Here is a 15,001-nt window from a genome sequence, read left to right as displayed (position 1 = left end):
CTGCTCGTTAATCCTGATGCCTGGAACATGGGTACCTGCGAGGAGCAGGCAGCATTTCCAACAGGGTCCCTCTCGGGTCAGGGTCACCCTCCAACGGGGGCAGCGAGAGGCTGGGGAGAGGCTTCTCCTCCTGGCACAAATCACCGCGGCACAAACCTCCGAAATATTTTCCTGCTACGCTCGGCTGTCATCGACAGGGCTGTATTTTTGAGCCTTAGACACACTACAAGCATAATGGAGAATACATAAATGAATGCACAATGATCACAGATATTTATACGCATCCTGCTGGTGAGAGATCACACCTATAATTCACGTGGGGTAAAGCCACAAAATTATGAAGGTCTTCCTGCCGCTGCCATTTATAATCCAATGGGAATCCATTGCGTTTTTATTTCTCGAGTTACAAGAGGCAATTTATGACTGTCTGTATATCACATTAGGTTTTAGAGGGGATGATAATGTAAAAGCAGCCTGACCTCAAAATGGAATCACTGATTCAAGTGAAATGCCATTTCACAAACAGTAGACTTGGTTTCTTAGAGAAATAAGTAACTATAGGTAAAGCTTTCTAAATTTTAAGTTATGGCATTCATTTTAGAAAATAATTTTCATTAAAATAATCTCTTTCTGGGATCATTCTATTTGATCTTCCTTTTAGGAACAGAGGTGTGGTTTTATTTAACTGGTTTTAATCACACCCAAACATACACATTCAGCCTATTTCAGCAGCTTTCAATGAGTCCATTCTCTCATCTTTTGGCCTGGTCATTCCCAAGCCATTTGGGGATCAACACCCAGCTGTTCCCAGCCCAAGCGGAGATTTCAGGACTGCTACTCTCCAGTGTCCCCAACAGGAGCTGCATGCCAGTCCCAAATGCAAGAAACAATATGAATATTCCTTTATCAGCGTTATTACTGTTGGGTTCATTATTATTTCTAAGGATAAGTTCTATTACATTAATTTGGTTTCTTAACTGCAACGTTAAGAACCTTTGCAAACCAACCACATTTGAATTTGCAGATTCTGAAGTTTACAAGATGAAGGATCGCATTGTCATATTCTGGTACAGGTTTTTTAAAGCTGTAAATTCTGTTCTCAGTTGAAGGGCTGCCTTCCTGTGGCCGTAAGTACCTCAGAACAGATCCATAAAAATTGACAGCTAAACTTTATACATCTTGACCTCACTAAGAGTTCAGTTTCACCTGCAGTAGAGCCATTTATATTGGCGTAATGTGTTACACAAGTCGAGCTGAAGTCAAATTACACTTAATAAGCTAGACCATATTTTAAAAAGAAGATGAAATAATGGCTATAATATTTAATGTGCCACTTAGCCATCACATTAATAGTAAATCTATCAGTAAAGAAGACGGAGCCGCAATGGATTCAGCAGAAGCTGCCCTGAAGCTGAATGCCTGGGGTGGGAACAGCTGAGCACGAGGCAGTTTCACAGAGCCCACCAAAGCCTTCAGGAATAAACAGTCTTAATCTTAATTTTCCTGTGTAATTTACTTCACTTTATATAGCTTATAATCCAAGTTTAACTTAAGTAATAATTACATCTGAATTATAAAATAGATACTTAGTTTTAAATTAAAATCTATTTATCAGTAAGTATTTATTTTTAAATCTTTCCTCACTGGAAATGGAAACACACGTTTATGTTCATCTTGCTGCAGTCAGTGCCTGGTCTACTTCATTTGCATGCCTTGTCATTTAGTGCCTCTTAATTGGAGGTCTTAAACTCATGTGCACTTATGGCCATATCACTTAGTACGTCCTTTAACTCACTGAATGTGATAAAAGCCCAGAACTGAAAATTCAAAAAATAAGCTAAAATGTGAGGACAGCAAAAGACTTAAAACGTCAGTCCAAAAGAAACCCTGGATTAATGTCTCATCTTTTCAGAAAGGCAGCATAATTCTTACCTTTACCTGTGCTGTGCTCACCAAGAGACAAGTTTTGTTTATGGGCAACATATGAAGGGGTTTCTTTAGTTGTCAGCATTTTACACAAGGGCTTGAACCCTGCCCAGAGTTCTGGGATGTCTGAAGCAAAGAAATTATTCTCTTGACCTTGATTTACCCTTTCAGAGGAGTTGCTTTGAAACGGTTCAGCAAAAACAGACCTACGTGGAATGTGTTCAATTTTTAAATTTCTCTTCTAATGCACGATAAACTACAAATTCTAAACTTTGTAATTCATCTCTTTTTTCTGTAATGTGATTAAGGGACCAGTTTCAATACAAACTGGAGTACATTGTATGAGTGTGTCTGCCTGACAATGAAGTATGTTTTCACTGTTACAGCAGTGACACGGCCTCCAAAAAGGAACGGCCGGCTGCCGAGCAGAAATGATGAGGAAGAGATTCTTATCAAGTCTTCCAAAATGTCACAAAAGGGAACGACCTTGGTTTAACTACTCTGGTAAACATTTTGCCATTTGCACAGCAACATCTCTGGTAGAAGAAGGGGGAGAAAACGTTGCTTTTGTTACACTGTCAGGGACACAGTTCGGGCCTTCTCCACCCATCAGGAGATTATTTTATTTGTTTTTAAATATCATGCTGACTACACAGCATTTCATACCGAAACAGTGCGTCTTCTTTTCATGTTAAGCTAGTTTAATGTTGGACAAAGGTACAAATTCATCTCCCACAGTCTAAGGCTTGAATTCTGATTGAGCTTCTGAATGGTTTCAGGAATGTCAGCCCCAAGCTCTCATCACTCCCAAAGAAAACTGTAATTGCCCAAATAGCCTTCTTTTAACAGAAAGACAGCAGCTCGAGTTCCACCATGCCCTATTTGTCCCTTAATTCACTGCAAAGGCTGCCAATCCAGGCTTAGTGGATGCTACATGGCCCACATACTTGAAACCATTTTTTCCTTGGGTGCTGAACATCGTTCCTCAGCCACAGGCTGGAAGATGCGAAAGGCTCCACGGTCCATTACAAACATCCTGAGCTGTTTGATCATTCAGATTAGAAAGCCTCTAAAGATCAGACAAGAAAACACGCTGGTTTACAATTAGCTGCTTTAGGCTGTATGCTGTATAAATTTGTGCTTGGTGTGCTCTGTGAAAAGCCGAAACCCTTGTTTCTATCTTTAGTGCCAACCTCCCCCAATAATAAATTCCATGGCCACGGTGGCCTGCTCAGAAATTCAGTAGCCTCTGGCCACAGATAACCGTCGACAAGGAGGATAACCTTAAATGTTACCCTCTCAAGGTTAAAAAAGTGCATTTAAGATTGCTCTGGCTTTCAGTTCTCATTCTTGCATCCTTCCTGAACTCCCGGCCTCCCAGGAGAACCTGCCCGGTGATGGATGCAATGTGTTTTTCCTCTTGTTCTTCAAAGTCGATTCATACATCACAGTAGGTGGGGTACATTTTTCAAGCCCTGGAATGAGAGCTGGTCAGCACAAAACAGCATGCATGAAAGAGAAAACCGTGGTGAAAACAGACCCGGGCTAGTATCGGGGAAGAGCCCAGAGAAGCACACAAACACCTCTCCCACCAGACACGAGACCCTGAATCAAGCAGTGCCCTACATCCCCCTCACGAAAACCCTGGAAGGCTCAACTCACGTTCTCATTCTTGTGATGCATTAAGGATTATTAGCATTAACCCGGAATATCACCCCAACAAAAATCAGAATTTTTCCTCACCTTTGAGGTCAATTCAGGGAAGGCCTCAAAGACAGAAAACTGCTCAAGACACAGCCTGGATTAAAGCCCAGCTTCACAGACAGACATTATTATAAGTATTTTCCACAAAACTTTCTAATAGACAATGACTTTTCTTTTCTCCATATGTATTTTCTGCTTCATGGTATCTACACTCATCCTCTTAACTCTCCCATATAACTGCCAAAGAACATCTTTTAGAAAATACAGACTGGCTTTAGCTACCACTGAAGTCGTACATGTCATTAGAAGATACGTCTCACCATTTAGTTTCCACGTTACAACCAAAAGGAATTAGGATGTAATTAACACACATCAAATAACAAAACTATTCATAAGATTACTGAAAAAATTTCCTTTTAAAATCAGAGGGAATTAATAGCAGGGTTTGCCTTTGCACAGTAAAGATATTCATACTTAGTAAAAAGTCCTCAGGCATGGAAGATGTGAGTATTCTAAGTAGAGCCATGACTTTGGGACAGGTCACAAAACTCAAGGGATGTGCTTTTCATCGACGGGTAGTTACTATTGCACTAGTAGTTACTATACTGTGTATACATAAGCAAACTGCCTGTTTTAAAACCCAGGTTGCATCTACATGCAAAACACCAGAACACATGAATTCAGAGCTAAAAGCACCACTGCACTATTGGCACAGAAAAAAATTAAACCCTGAAGATGAATTCTTTCCGCTGGTGTTGATTTTCACATACCACTAATCCACACGATCTGCTATTTAATCTATCAGTGCTATCATTGATTTTAATGGGCCAATGCTAACAATATTTTTTTTAAAAGCTGTCCTTAAATATAGGAGACAGGAGATGTCATAGCGACAGAAGAGACACCGGGAGGGCAGGAGATGCCTGTCTGCTGAAGTCTGATGGGCGTGCGAGGTGATCACTGTATCTGGGGTCACAACAGCTCCTGGGGAGGGGGTTTCAGACGTAGGCAAGGTGAGCCCCAGCCCTTCTCTATTGTAGGAAGCCAATATACACAGCAAAGGGAGCATGTTCTGTTTTTAAAATGGGACTCTTCTTTTTACCTACTCCAAGATGCCTTCTTTCTAAAACTTATTAGCATTAAAATACTGTACCAACAGAGAACAACAATTTTCTCCTTTTCCTTACACTTTGCTTTTTTTCCCCACTAGCCAGTTTCTAAAGTGTGAAAAAAACAATTCCAATAGAGAAAAACCCACGTTAAAGGTACGAGTTCAACATTTCACAACAGTCTATACCTTATTTCAGCAAAAGTCCAAACACAATGTGCTTCCTGTCCCAGGCTTTGTTATGCAACGGAAATCCCTTCCATAGAAGCATAGATGGGTCAAAACAAACCAGAACTGCTCTATTCAGAAAGAAAAAATAAAAAGGTTCCCATTCCCACATATTATTCTATTCAAAGCACATTTGATAGCATGTACAGGCATCCGGGTGGCATCTTCCCCTCGCACCATGATACCCATCTTCCATGGAATGTCTTTGAAAACTGAGAAGTTAGTTGCTTACGTTCACTAAATAAAAAATAATAAATCCCCTCTTGTGACCAAGAAGGGGGGACATTTATAAGTCATCCAAGAAGTAAGCACGAGCAATGAATGTCATGGGAAATGCCAGCCTCGGCTAGTGGAAATGGCAATATCAGCCCAGTTTCACTCTGTGGTGGATGGATGGATGGATGGACCAACAGAGGGGTCACTAGGAGGAATAGCCCTTCACACGCAGCTCCATCTGCCATGTTCCACATTTAACTCTCAAGACCTTCAGAGCCCCTTTGGTCCTACGGATCCCTACAAGGATTGTTAAACCAGAGAGGGAAGAAGACACCCGTGGCAGCAAGCAGGCCTCCACGAAGAGACAGGAAGAGTCACAGAACCACAGAATGGCAGGGGTTGGCATGGACCTCTGGAGATCATCTAGTCCAACCCCTTGCCAAAGCAGTGTCACCCAGAGCCGGGTGGACAGGAATGTGCCCAGGTGGGTTTGGAATATCTCCAGAGAAGGAGACTCTACTACGCGCATGGTGCACATCTCTACAGCATCGTCAGTTGAGGCTGTTATTGCCAATGAAGTGCTTTGTGAGTATTTGCAGCATTTACACAACTGCAAGTAGCTAACACGAGAGTTCTATAACATATAACAAAATGCAGAGAAATGTTACCAATGCAATTAAAACCAGAAGTCAGCTTCTGCTTTCCAGAAAATGAATGCAGCGTTTGATTTTAAATGGTAATAAAAGCCTTTAAAATCACCATTATTCTTAGTACTTTAGAAAGATACACTTCCAGGTTGTACCAACCTGCAGCAGTAAATCCAAAATTCAGATTGCCTTACTCCTGCTAACAGTACTATCAAGGGAAATGGGGTAATTCCTCCCAACATGGGGTACACAGTTCGTTGTATTATCATAAAATCATGGGTCATAGATCAGAATCCAGAGTGAAAAATCTAAGCCAATCTTAAGGAGATACGATCTGCAAAAACTAGGAAATCAATACAGAAATCAATGGGAAATAATATTTGAGTCATTCACAGACAAATTTGTTTCAAGGGGCTTCATCTATATTCAGTCATAGAATTTAAAGTAAACCCACTTTTAAAACTTCATTAAGCTATAGCTGGTAAGTCGATACAAATGTGACCCTAGTGCCTCCCAGCCCCTGCAGGAGCAGAGAAAAGAGCACTTTGAAGGCCACGTCTGAAGGGAAGAGTTCAGACCAAGAAGCCATCCCCACAGGGAGCAGCACGTTCTGGCCATCATTGTAACCTTCAGCAGGAAGTGGTCCCGGCAGCTCTCATCTTTCTTTGTAGTACTGCACATGGCTTTGTAGATGAGATATCAATGAAGCTCAAAAGAGGGGTTTTAGCCCTGAGCAGTACACCAGTAGCACCAGTACAAGCTCCCACATCACACTGTAGAGGGGTGGCTTATGGCATTTGTAACCAGTCATCCCAGAAAGAATTTTTGGCACTGGATAGGGCAGGCTCTTGGCCACACTTCACCAGTAAAGGTGCTCTGCCAAACAGGCACAACTTCTCCTGCAGAAGCAAGAAAGGCTCTGACCCCCAGCAGAAAGCAGAATGAAGCAAAGATTGTTCCATCACTAATTCTCTTGATTACACAAACCACAGATTTATGTTGCAAAAGGTATGTGTTTATATTTATTAACAAAGGCAGGGGACACAGCAGTCTTGTTTTCTCGTATGCTCGTTAGTCTCTTGCCCTGTAAAGCCAACCCCAAACCTGGAATTTCTCATTTTCCTGATTCGTGATGCATTATGCCCTTACTGAATAGTTCAACTCCATGACTATGGTTGCTCTTCAGTTCCTCTCTATCTCCAGACTGTCAAGTCAAAATACGGCACGGCATTTTTTCAGATATAACCCAAGGCACCCAGACTGGTCAATCACTGCTAAAGCAGCAAATCCACACTTCCAAATATTGTTCAAGTTATTGCAAAAAGTTACTGGAAACTTCAAACAACTGTTGTTCACAGCTTCAGTAGAAGCTCTTTATATTTACACTTGTCAGTGTAAATACACTTGTCAGTCTCCTCCAATAGCATAAACTGATTTATCATAAAGAACTCTGCCTTTGTTACACTTCCTTTTCTCTCTGATCCAGATGGAAGCCACGGAAGAGCATCACCGCAGCCAACGGCACATTCCAGCTTGCTGACTCACTGCATTTCACTGCTAGTGGGTTTGGTGCCTTTTTGTTTCCAACAAGTCAGATTCTTAAAATCTGCTCATATATAACACTTACATTTCAGAACACTTGTGTGCTCGTTTCCTACGTGCAGCCCGAGCTGTGATAACGCTCCACAGGGACAATTAGAAATGGCTCATATTCCATCCAAACCTCCCCTAAACCAACTTCTCTGGAAGGAAACACGTAGAAGGGGTTTCTCATTGTGCTGCTGTACACCTGCAGGTGCGGTCAAGGTCGGGGAGGAAACAACAAAACGCTTCAAGAAAGGCAGTTCCTTTGGCATCTGAACGTGGGCAGGAAACTCTGGAAGTGTCATAAGAAAGTTTTTCTAGTGAGATCTTCACCCAGCCCTGCAGGAGCCAAACACAGAGGATCCTTGCGGTCTGCCCAACTGAAACGGTCTGTTCTATTCTATACAGCTCCAAGGAATAAATGCACTAACATCTGCCTGTTTCAGCCCCAGATTCAAACAGGCCAGACCCTCACGTTCACAGAGGGGACAGCACAAGGGGACAGCAGGGACAGGGACAGACCTGAGCTGCCCCAGCCACCAAGGGGCCAGGATTCTAGATCTACTGCTCTGCTTCGACCCCAGGAAGCCTTCAGAGGAGGCCATGAGCTATTCTGTAACAATACTAATTACCAGCAACATTATTTCATAGATACTCAAAGCACATTTAAAAATATTGCACTCAGTGTGCAAATAATACATAAAAGGTCAGGTTTTCTTGAAAATCAAGTGGTTTAAAATTGTGCTTTCTCTTCAAAACAAATTTTTAAAGTTAAACGAGCATAATTTTCTGCTGCATTAAATCGGTGACAAGTCAAAATAGCTGCAAATCTACTTGTAGTAATTAATGAACATTTATCTTTCCTGTTGTTCACTGTAAATATATCTTTACACAATAAGTTAATTTAGGGGCATACTTTTTTCAGGTGTTTGCTCAGGAAGATAGATCCTAATAGAAGTGTTGACACACAACCTCTGCAAACTAGAAAGATCATTCCTTATTCTATTTCTCTGAATTTCCAAAAATTAATGTAAATCCTGAAAAGTCAAAGCAAGGATTTAACTGTCTTAAATTTTCCATTGTGCTTTTAAATATACATATTCTCTCCTTTGAGATTCTGTTTGGATGTTAGTAGCCAACCCTTATTCTTTTTAATCTCTGTTAAAGTGCACAGGGATGGGCTCAGCACAACCATTTGCACGTTCAAGATGAAATATCAGCAAAAGAAAATTGTCCAGGGCAGATATATTTCAGCATGAATCATTAATTCCTAAAGCTTGAGCCTTTTCATTATTCATTATACATTTTTCATCCTGCATCACTCCCTCCATTAGCAGAGCTGCAGTGAGACACCCTCAGCTCACAAGTGCTGGTGTGTAGCTGGGGGACCGGTCCCGTGCCCCAGCACTGTCCAACTGAACAACTCACAGCTCACCCATTAAAGAATTACTTTTCCACTGCATTGCGAAGATCAGAGTCACTGAAATCTGGCAGTTTATAGACTAGGCCCTCAACCTCTGAGACTACCTTCCATGGCTATTTGCAAGGTATTTCTTTATGCCAAAATCACAAAGAAGAAAACCCAAACCCAGTTCTTTGGATTTCCAACAGATTTGTGCTCTCCCTATGCTGTTGGAAGGTAGGAACATATATATCCAATTGTAAATATATTTCTTCCATTAAGAATTAAATGCTATTTTGTCAGTTCTAGGGAAAGACTGAAGCTTTATATTCCACATTCCACCGCAACAGTGGAATTCAAACTAGTGCAAATGAGAGCAGCTTCACTGCAGAGGAGACACCACCACAGCAGAAAATGGCCTCCAGTGTTTAAATAAAGGAAAACACTGGCTGCTGTTGCCTCCACACATGGCTTGGTTTCAACGGGTTGGGGGGAAAAAAATCTATACTGACTGATTTCCAAGGCATTAGGAGTTCTTACACACAGGCTGGCTGGCGAGCAGAGGCACACTGCAGCCTGCAGAACAGGAACAATACATGGGGGACTGTCACTGATACACTTAAACCATCTGCACTCGCACGGCGCTTGGCAGCAAATCCAGAAAAAAGGCAGCCTAGGTCTGGGGATGTAATAAAGGGAGTGCATATAAATGAGTAAAAGTCACTGAACCAATTTACAAGGCATTAGTGCGTTGGCTCCCAGGCTCCAGCCCCTCAGCAAGGATTCTTTCAGAGCAGCTCTCTCCACCCTCCTTTTGGCAAAGGCTCAGACAGGCTCAGCCCAGCGGACGCAGATCCACCAACAGCTTTTATGGAAACCACATGCACCTCCTTCCCCTTTCTCAGGCGTGATTTTAACACAACAAACCCCCAGCCTGAACCCCTCTGCCCCCGGGGAGAGGGTGGCAGCAAGCTGAGACTCACATCCATCTGATCTCTGTCTCAAATGCCTGGGGAGGCTCAGACACAGCCTGAGCCGTGCAGGGCAGCCTGGACCCCACGCCTCCTCCCTCTCCATCCCTTCCCTGGCACATCCCACAAGGAGAACAGGGTGTTGCCACCTCCCTCCCGCTGCTCCATGAAACCGTACGAGATCTGGCCAGCACCAACTGGGATCTGCCAACCAGCTGGGGCTGGCACAGCGTGTGTGCCCGACCAGTGCTGCTGGAGATGGCTCCGGGCACAGCAGAGCATCCTGCCCACCCCGGCCAGAGGGATGCAGGGGGAAACGAGGGATGGTCCATGACCCGGTGTGGGACACACTGATGTCAATGGCATGACGTCGTGCAGGGAGATTAAATCACTGGGGCGCCGACAGTTCCGTGTAACAAGATAAAAGGCAAATCTAGCGACTTCAAGGGGCATCAAGGAAAGCATTTGAGATATGGGTCATCTCACGTCCTGTAAACACTCAGCACAGCTTCCCTTCAGGAACTGGTTCATTCGCAGGCTCGTCTGGCACAGAACACAGCACTAGTGAGACACGTCCCTTCCCTGGCACGTTCACAAGTGTACACAGAGCATCAGTGTCAGGAAAGAGAGGGAGGTGAATGGCACCCCAGCATCGCAACCCCCCCAGCCCGTGACCTCCTCTTTGTCGCACCCTGCTCTTTTCACCCCAATACTGTACAATCTTACTCTCAAGGTACAACTCCTTCTGCACTTGATTAGCCTCGCGAATCCCAGCCTCACAGAGCTATTCATGTGCTGCAGCTTTTGGGATGACATCTCTCCACTGTCTGGAATGGTTATTTGGTATATAGCTTGCAGTTCAAACAGTAAACTGACTTTTTATCTCCCCTGAGGCTCTCGCAGTACAGTAAGAGGCAGAAAAATCAGGTTTCAGACTTTTTTGAAAGACAAATCAACGTTATGTCAACTTTTTTTAAAGCTTATCTAAAATCTCCTTGTGTTTTAGAGCTTCCCAGCAGGCATTCAACTCCAGAACAGGTTGAACAGCCAGTATTGCCAAGTGCAGGGACCGAGACCCTACTCCTGATAGGCTGCACTCCTCACAGGGCAAAGAATCACAGCTAACGCTGTGAGGACATGAGTGTGATGTCCAGAGAAAAACCAGACAGGGCTCAAACAGAGGGAAGCCTCCCCAGCCCCTCCTGCCCCAGCACTACCTCTCCATCACCCACCACGTGCTCTGGTTCTGTTTACTTTTTAAATTAATGCCACAGACAAAGAGTGTTTGCACTGCAAACTTTACCAGAAATTAACTTGTTTCAGACCCAGTGTAACAGAGAGAGACTCCTCTCTTCTACACCAAAACAAGAGCTTCCTGTTTATGCCACCAGTCAGAGGTGCAAGCTGGGCTTCTACAAACACTCAGTAGTGCTAATGAATGAAAGGTAAGGATGTTCATCTTTTTTTGTTTAAGTAGGAGAAGAAGAGATTGTGCTGGTTTGGGTTTCTATTTTAAAGGACATATCAATTAAAGCAGATATGTTATTTGGGTGAAAAAGTTTCACTGAAATCAAGCTTGTTTATCCAAAACATTTCTGATCACCCTCACCACTGCATTCGATTGCTCTTCAAGCTCAAACCACGTATCAAGGTAGGTGTGCCTGAGTTAGCCAGCAGGTTCGCTCATTAAAATCCCTCTGGATTGTGTTTTCCATAAACAAATCAAAGGGATTCATGATTTGTTCCTTCAGTTCAATGGTGGGGCAGTTTCATTTTACAGCTCCTGCTCAGAGCTTTACTACAATATGGCTGCATTTCTTACCATCCATTTTAAACAAGGAAACAAGATCATTTGGGATCACCTCCTGCTGAGCAATTTAGGTGCAAATCCTGAAGCCCTTGGTCTTTATGCAGCCAGAGGTCTCATATATGATGGGAGATTTGCCTGACTAAGGAGCACAGCATTTATCCAGTTTAATGAAATGTGTATGGTACAGCCACAACGGTACTCGGGAAAACATCTCAGAAAAACACTATCGCACGTCCCCAGCAAACATCCAATTCCACCAGCTTTCACTAAAATTCCTCAGCTGTTTTTAAATACACCTTATATTAATAAATAAATAAATTAGAGCTAGCTCCCTTTGTTTAACAAACCTGACAAAAGGAAGCTGAGTCAGACTCGCTCCAGGATACGCACCTCATTCTGTGACAAAAAGGAAAACAGTTACCAAGTGGAAATGACTAAGAGCTGCTCTGCCCTGATTAAAAGGCCCAGAAATAACAACACAACGTTCTGCACAGATTATGCTTTCCACATGGAGCAGTAATTGTTATTTTTTAAACTTTTAAGTAATGTTTCTTCTAGAGCGGCCTCAGACAACAGTCACATACAATTGCACTTTGACAATGGGAGGGGTTTTACAATGATTATCTGAGTTCTTCAAAATTAGCATTTCACGTTTGTTTTTATAACTGAAGGAAAGCTCATGTTCTCCCCAACCGTAATTCTTAGCTGGTCATAAAAACACTGACACGAGTATTATGGCTGTGACTGAATTTCCAATCCTGGCAGAGCTTCACTTGCACAAGGCCTGTAACGGGGGTGGTTCGGGCAAGACAGACCACGAGCTCCAACCTTTATAAGCTGTTAGAAAAGCATTCCCCAGCTGCACTGCCAAGGGCCAAAGCCCTTCTCCAGCCAGAGTCAAACATCAGGACGATTGCTTTTGAGAAATTAAAACATCATTAGTTGCACCTGTGTCAATAGTGGTCCTTGGTTTTGATGACTTATTAAGAAGGGCTTGTTTATCATGTTGAATTTCACCATAACTAGAATAACTAGCAAAAAAAAAAAAAGAACCCATGTTCACTCAGAGAAAAGGCATGGGCTGTTTTATCAGCTTTACTGGAATTTGTCCTGGTGAGGAAGGCAATGAACCTGTTCATACAGCCATGGTTGCCACAAATTCTTTGAGGAGAACTTCATAGAGCACAGATGAGACGGGAGGGTGAACAAGCACCGCGGTGAAAAACTGAACCACGATGGAACCAAAAGCCACACTCATCCGAGCCAGCCCCTCTGCCAGCTACACAGAAAGGAATGAAATCCCAGCTCCAGGTCACCTGATCCAGCCCCTCAGCAACAGAGAAAACATAACTTGGAGGAAAGATGCAAGCCTTAATCTCGCATTGATTCCGTGCAGCTTTCAATTCCATTAACTGACACTAACCCACTCCCAGGTACCTGTGTGTAGGGAGAGCAGTCAAATCTAATAGATTTAGCATAGGAAATGAGGGCTGTGTTTCTGCCCATTATAGCACATTATTCCTTTCAGCAGCAGCGAGATGACAGTTATTACATTAGATTCCCAGAAATATCAAATTCAAACTATGCACAAGCACCTTCAAAGCAAAGTTGAGTTTTACCCCCTTTATCCAAGAAAAGAAAGACTATTTTAAACTTTACTACCATAGTAGTCTGGAGGATTGCTCAGACACCAGCACTTAAGTAACACGGGCTAACATTATAAAGTGTCATAGACAGAAAAGCTGATTGGAACCAGACACATCTAACCCAGGTGCCACCAACCCAAAACATCGCAGGTAACGAACATCTGTGGGAAAACCTCAGGGAAAAAGGCAAAGAATCCAGTAGGGGCAGCTGGATACAACAGGGAAGAAACTGGAATGGAAAAGGCCTGGGGCCATCTGCAAAAACGAACAGCAGAGAAACACTGTGAAATGCCAACTAAATAATTATCACTGCTTTCACTCATGCCACCAGCTCCATGAGTCACGCAGAGCAGTGGGAAGTCATTAGATGCTACAGATTCTGCTCACTTTTTTACCTATTCCTTTTACTTCCAGAAGCTTGAATATTAAATAAGATTTCAAACATAAAATGAGGGACCTAAAAGGCAAGTATGCCTCCCAATGTTGTCTGATCACAGACAGAATGTTTCTCATTAGAGACTTGGTGTGAACTACTAATATTTGGTTTAAAACATTACCCCCTTGCTTGCAAAGACATCAGTCACCAAGGAATCTTTCCAAAGTGTTATGATTTGGCCCTTCTCTCACTAAAACTTCAATAGGCATTTTGTCATGGCCAGAAAGGAGACTGAAAGAATCCGTTCAGCTGAGATGAAACCATAAAGCATGATGTGGAAGGTTTTGAGATATTAAATCAGGTTTCTAAAATTTAAATGAAAGTATCTTCCTCTAAGCTTATAAATGGCTTTCAGTTTTTCTACTGAGCTCTGAAGCAGGGCATGCTGAAAATGCCTTTAGAAACTTCCTCGCTTCTTTCTGCGCACTTTTCAGTAGAGATAAAACAAGCGAAGTAATACAAATCTTATTTAGCAGGCATCAAAACAGACCTTGATAATCTAGGCCTGTTGTCTCAAGGAATATATAGAGAACACAGGGGTTTTCTCTCTTCTGAGCAGCAGAGTGAAGGGCTCCCTTATCCTCACCCTTTGTTCAGATCAGCTGAAGAGCCTGCTTACTCCCCAGCCCACAGATAGCAACATCAAAGGCTACGCGACGGTTGTAAAAAGACAGTTGAAGTCACTTGCAAAAAGTAAATCATATCTGGGAGCATGGTCTGCTGTGGGTACCCCATTATCTCCGAGCTGCATCCTGGCCAGATAACTGCAGTTCCCTGGAAAACTCCTATCCCCATCCTCCCTGTTCTTCTCTCAGCAACAGCACCAGAACGGCTTCTTTCCTCGGGAGGAAACTCAGCTCGAGTTGGTCTCCCTCTGTAAGACTTTGAAAAATGTCTCCTCGTTAGTTGCTTAACTTCTCTGAATAATTAATGTATCAATTTTTTTTAAAAAAGCAATTCATCTTTGCTGCTGTACTTCATAAAAATGTGGAACAATCTCACCAACCCCAGCCTTCTAGCAAGCCAGGAAATCAATGCCACCACCTGTGCTGGACTGAGATGACAAATAGGGACAAGAGAGTGTTTAACTGCGGAACATTATTATTTAAAGTCCTGCTTAAGATACATTGAGCATTTGCCTACATTTATTAGAAGTGGTTCAAAAAAGTGAGTTTTGAGTTACGTCCCACACTTCTCAGATTTTCTTCTGCGTTATTAAGTAAAAAAAATCCTCCTCCATTTGCAGTGTACAATGAGAGAGACACCCCTTTGCCTTCAGCTGTAATGAAAGGCTCCCCCAGGCTGCCCCTGCCCAGCCTCGGG

The sequence above is a fragment of the Calidris pugnax genome, unplaced genomic scaffold, assembly GCF_001431845.1.
Source record: "Calidris pugnax isolate Ruff unplaced genomic scaffold, ASM143184v1 scaffold28, whole genome shotgun sequence".
Lineage (NCBI taxonomy): Eukaryota > Metazoa > Chordata > Aves > Charadriiformes > Scolopacidae > Calidris > Calidris pugnax.
Note: the sequence above shows the minus strand (reverse complement) of the source record.